Source organism: Toxorhynchites rutilus, chromosome 3, assembly GCF_029784135.1.
Source record: "Toxorhynchites rutilus septentrionalis strain SRP chromosome 3, ASM2978413v1, whole genome shotgun sequence".
Lineage (NCBI taxonomy): Eukaryota > Metazoa > Arthropoda > Insecta > Diptera > Culicidae > Toxorhynchites > Toxorhynchites rutilus.
The window spans coordinates 137,988,642-137,994,641 of record NC_073746.1 but is presented as its reverse complement, the minus strand read 5'-3'; positions in this window follow the sequence as shown (position 1 = coordinate 137,994,641).

The window sequence follows — 6,000 nt, the reverse complement described above, 5'->3', positions numbered from 1 at the left end:
GTGTAACCGCCGGCTGTTCAGTCATGTTCTGAACATGGTACGACTGCAATGAAAATGGATTTGACTATTGCTATCTGTGATAAAAAAAATCAAATCACTTCCCACGAGCCTCAATTACATATTTATATCTCTCAAACGCTTCAATCAAGAGACGTTCGAATGATTTAATGATCCTAAAATTTCAATAAATGTACTGGGAGCATCCAATTTTCATTTGTGCATGAAAAGTACAGCATAATTCCATTCGCCGGTAACCGAGTTCTAAATACGCGCTCCCTTTAAAATTTAACCATTCACCAACACACACATGCCATGATTTCTATACTCAGAAACATTACTGTTTTTTCTTTCTCGATTTTCGTTACGGATAAATTCAGAGGTTCTTTCCCTCTTTCTCAGATCATCCCGTCATTTGCGAGAAGCAGCGAAACTTTCCTCCGAGGATGCTCATGATTGGTGAACGAGACACCGATTAGGAACGCTACTGTCAATTGAAAACGTGAACTCTCCTAAATGTGATATCAGTTTCTCTCCGGTTGTAATTCGCGTTGACGGCGGAATGGTGTCGACATCTGGATACGACGTTCGTTTGTATGAGGCCAACTATTCTATATCAGATTAGTTGGCCCTAAGGCAGTTCTAAAATGCTAAAATTTGTATGAAAGTTTTTTCTTTGTGTTATTTACCTACTAGAAGCACGTTGTTCTGACCCTTATTTAATCTATTGTCTATGAATTTTTAGATATTCTCACCAAAACTTACCATTCTAATATAAAATTATGTTTAGAAACAATTTTTGTATGATATTTTTTCACTAGTGATTTTTATTTACAAGCAAACATGATTTTTATTTGCATAGAGTACTAATTTGATTTGGGAAAAATAATTTGCATTCATAATTTTGATTTTAAAAGTGTGTTCATTTCTTCTGCAAAACCCATATTGTCATACCTACTCCCCCATTTCGTAATAGGAAGCTCAATACCGTCAACGCGGATTCTGGCGAAAGCCATCCTTATAACGCACGTGTAACCTAGATACAAGCAGTGCAGCCAAACGCAGCTTTCCGCATCCAGCTGTCAACAGGTATTAATCATTAAGTGCGATTCACATACAACATACACGTCACGTTCACGTCCCGTCACGTCACGATACGTCAATGATTCTACCATGCAATTCTCATGAAAACATTCACATACACCAGCAACGTAACGACCCGTCAGCATACGTTCAACGAAAACGACCGGCAGGGTTTGTAGAAAAGAATAAAGTGCGATTCACATACAACATCCACGTCACGTTCACGTTCCGTCACGTCACGTTGCGTCAATTATTCTTCCATGCAATTCCTGTTGAAGCATTCACATACACCAGCAACGGCAAGTCGAATGTTTGCATAAGAACTGCTTGGAAAGATAATTGACGCAACGTGACGGGACGGAACGTGAACGTGATGTGGATGTTGTATGTGAATCGCACTTAATTGACGGAGACGGACGGCTCGTTTGGTTTTTGTCTGGGCTTTGTGTCTCGGCTTTTGTTTTGATTTGGTTATACAGTAATTTACATCTACATCGACATTAAGCTAATTGAAAAGATCTGTGATGCAACACGTTTAATTAGACATTTTTACCTCTAGTTGGACATTTTTGTAAACATTGAGTTCGGGGCCCAAATTATGCCCCACATTGAAAGTCGCCACCAGTCGCAAATGTCCAAATACTGGTCAAAACCGACTCCAATGCGACACTGAGTGGTGCCTCAGCATATCGCTTTATAAGTAACTTACTGTACTTTTTATGCCAACATATCTCTTAGCTCCAAATTTCGGAGTGAAAATCATTCGCGACTAGTTGAAAGAATTATTCTATTTATTATTATTATTGCATAAGGGTCGGACTACGGGGTTTAAGCATTTAAATAATTGAATTCAATGATTCTCATTGAATTTTTCAAAATTTAGAACTGATTCTAGGCATGCTGTTTTGAAATAGGGCATTGCAATTTAAAATTGTTGTAGGTGGCGACACCATGAATAAAATTAAATAAATCATTCGTTTGGCATTTGACGTGACGGTGCTGGTGGAAGCATTGACTGCATGTGTGAATTGGTGGAGACGTTGACGGAACGTAGACGTTCTTCTCCGTAACGTGCTATGTGAATCGCACATTATTCGTGCACTCAAAAAAATGGAAAATAAATCTTCAAATATACCCTCAACAATAATCAAAATACCCGAACACTTCACTTTATTCCTAACATCCGAAAAAATCACGAAATTTCATTATTTTCCGACCTTCCAGACAGGGGTCCCCCCTTAACTAATTGAAGTGAAAACAGGAACATAAGGATTCTTCGAGTGCAACTAGTAGTAGTGCTATCAGTTATGCTATCTCGAATGGGGTAGGAGGCTGTCATATGTAAATTTTAGCATTTATATGACTGTACTTAAAATATTGATCTGATCATCGTGAAAATTTACATACAGAAATTTCCGAGTAATGTGGACTATGTTATCAATTTTGCTCTTCGACATTGAAATCTCCACTCTTTCCTTTGAATTACAATTTCAACAAATGACGCTTTGTTGACTTGAATGTCTCGATTTTCTTGCAAAATATACAGTACTAGTATTATTGCTTACATTATATGAGTATTGTGTGACATACAATTGGAACAACGAATAGTTTCATGCATTGAGAACGTAAAGTTTTATTCCAATTGAACATTTTCGATGCTGTTTTTAGCGTAGTGACTGTTTGACAGGAAATTAGGGTGTAAAACGAAAATCTAAAAAATGAACATGAACAAAAATGAAAAATTTTCGAATGCTTATACCTCGGCCATTTCGTCCTATATCGCACAGCAAGAGATGCCAACCTTCCTGATTTTTCATGATTTCCCAAACTTTTTGCCACGTTTTCTGATATCCTGACGAACATTTAATTTTGATTGGTTCACCTGAAATGATCCTGATTTCACCTGATTTTTGTACTTTTGTACCGTAATAAATATACTGGAGTCCCCTTTTAAACTTTTCTACTTTATAATACTTACTCTTTCTTTCTTCTATCTATTTCAGAGTGTTTCGCGTTATCGAAGGTCGACCGTTTATTGAAGTTTCAAATTCGCGTGAAAAAAAGGTACTCCATCAGATTAGCACGCTCGAAGGCAATTTTCCATCGTTACATTTTGAAAGAAAAAAATTACTTTATGCTTTATGAGTACTTATAAGGCGTATTCTTGACTCTTACTTAACTATAGTTCTATACTTTTTTTATATACTTCGACAAAAAATCACAATTATAATAGGAAATCATTTGTAGACAGCAATGTCAATGTCTGGCGAATACGACGGTTGGGATAGGACCTCCCATTTCAGCGTTTCCAAGTATGTTTTGACCGGTTTCGCGACATGCGGCCGAGCATTGTGTATCTGTTCTTCTTGTTTCGTAGTTTTTGTTGCGTTTGTGGCGGATCTTGATCGAGTGAAGCCTCCAATTCTTCATCTTCAAACTTTTTTGGCGGTCCGGATCGTTCTTCGCCTTGCAAGTCAAAATTGCCACTTTTAAACCGTGCAAACCACGTCTGACACGTTCGCACAGTTGGAACATGGTCACCTTAAACTTCCACCAAAATGCGATGACTTCCCGCAGCTTTTTTCTTCATATTGGAATAATGAAGTAACACTCCCCGCAAAAAAAAAACTCTCGTTAGTGCGAAATTCGACATATTCGAAGTGGCAATAAACTATGTTGTCTACGCTTAAAATTTTTGACATATGCTGAAAAAGACGCGCAATGACAGTAGCTTTCCAACGAATGTCTGAAAATTTGATTCATTGGAATAATAATCAAGTTACGCCATCTGTTGTAAAACCGAAGAAACTTACCGGTACACCTAATAATAAAATACAAGAATGTGTGATAATTTCTACAATATTACTTTGGAAAAGAACACACATTGTGATGTAGGAAATGGATTGAGATTCCTACAGGAAGAAAAATTCTGGTTTTGGCCAATGTTTTTGTTTGACAGTTTTTCGTTTTCTCATCATTTCCCTGAAAATAGAAGATTGGAAGAAAAAATCTTGAACATAGAGGTTTCTTAAATTGGCGTTTAAGAAACCTTAATGTTCAAAAATCAAAATTATACCAATGGTTAAAAAATAAACAAATAAGTTTCGCAAATAATCTCGAAGTTAAATTCATTCATTTTCATCGAACCTTTAAAAATACAGTAATTGCGATACAATCGTCATCTGAGTTATTTTTATTGACGTGGTTATAATATCACAAATCGAAAGACTAATAGTTGTAAAAATGCCTAGAAAAACAAGCATCAGTTGTAAGCGGAAATTTTCCTAAGTATAAACCAAGTAGTAAAAGTAATAGAACAAATGCTGTAAATATACTGGGAAATGAAACAATTAAAGGAATATTAGCTACTAAAAATTATGTAGAACTAAATACAGGTTCCTTTCCATTTTTTTCGCGGCAAATAACGTCCAAATATAACAGATTGATGTATAACATTTTTGGAAATAAGAATATGTGAGCATCTTTTCTAATTAAAATGTGTGTTATCATTAAAAAGTGTATTAGTGTATTAGTTTGAATATATCAGAGACGAACCAACCTAGGTTGAAAGTCTCTTAAATAAAGACCAAAAAAGAGTTTTAAATTGTTTCGAAGACACTAATGGGAGCGCTGAAGATATTGCACATGAAGAAGGAATTAGCCGGCAGTCAAAAGCAGGTCAATCAATTTTTAAAAGTGGCTGCATCAATTTTTGGAACCGAACAAATTGAATTTATTTATAATAGTATAGAACAGTAGAGAATAGTTAGTTTATAACTATAACTGTACCAATTTCAAACCCAGAGGTAGCAAATTTTCAAAAACATGTATATCTAACGCTATAGGACAATAAACAGACAAACAAACAAACAAATTCGACAATTCCTAGGCCAGAACTGAACAGCTTCAGCATGCAGGTACGTGTATTCTGCAGAGTCTAGTCCTCTAATGGCATACAAAGAACAAAAATTTATAACGAATTCTAGTAATTTTTAGCATCCATGGATGCAGAAAGACTTGCAACGCACTTAATATGTTTACAAACCTGCAGCCCTTTATCAGTATCCAATGTATTCTAGCGCACTCGACAACACTGCATCCACCCAATCCTTGAACAATCCTCAACACACACTAAGTCCACTCGTATTCTCCGCTACTTTAGCTACTCATTTATTCACTTAGGTACGTGTAGCACTTCGAAAGGATAATCATTTTCTCTCCCACAACACCAGCTTGCGTATCAGTAGAGCAGCGGGATAGTAGTTCCCACATATAGCAATTTATCACATTCCCTGCGAATATAATAACACCTAAATTATGCAACACTGGTAAACATCGGCGAGACACAATCCGAGGCGTGAGGGAACATAAAAATCGACAACAGCTGACCGGAAAACCCGTCAATAGAGGCGAAACTCACTGCACTGAATCCTGCGGCATGCATGTGCTGGTCTCCACGGAAAACCGCTCGCCTTGGAGACTGGTATTCTACTAGCGTAGTATAACGTGTTGATGCTCTCTCACAGGCTCCCAAAACATCATCGGCAGGCTGTGTATGTTTGTGTGAGGCGCTGTGTATTGTTGTGGGATGGATGTTTTGGATCCTCGCAGCCCGAGAGTGGAAACCATTTGACTTGGCCGGAATCACAGAATTTGTTGCATCTCTCGCAGCAGTCTGGAGTTCAGGATATGAGACGAAGGAATGCTAGGGATGGACATCGCGAACTATATCCTGTTAAATGTGTTAGAGGCTGCACATTAAACATTAGTAAGATATAATAAAAACATGATGTATGGATGTTATTTAACCGTTTGATGGCGGAGCACTCAATCCCGTGGCCAAGTGATTAGCATCACACATTATCATGCCGGGAGCTCGGGTTCGATTCCCGTTCTGGCCGGCGGTTTTTTCATCAAAGA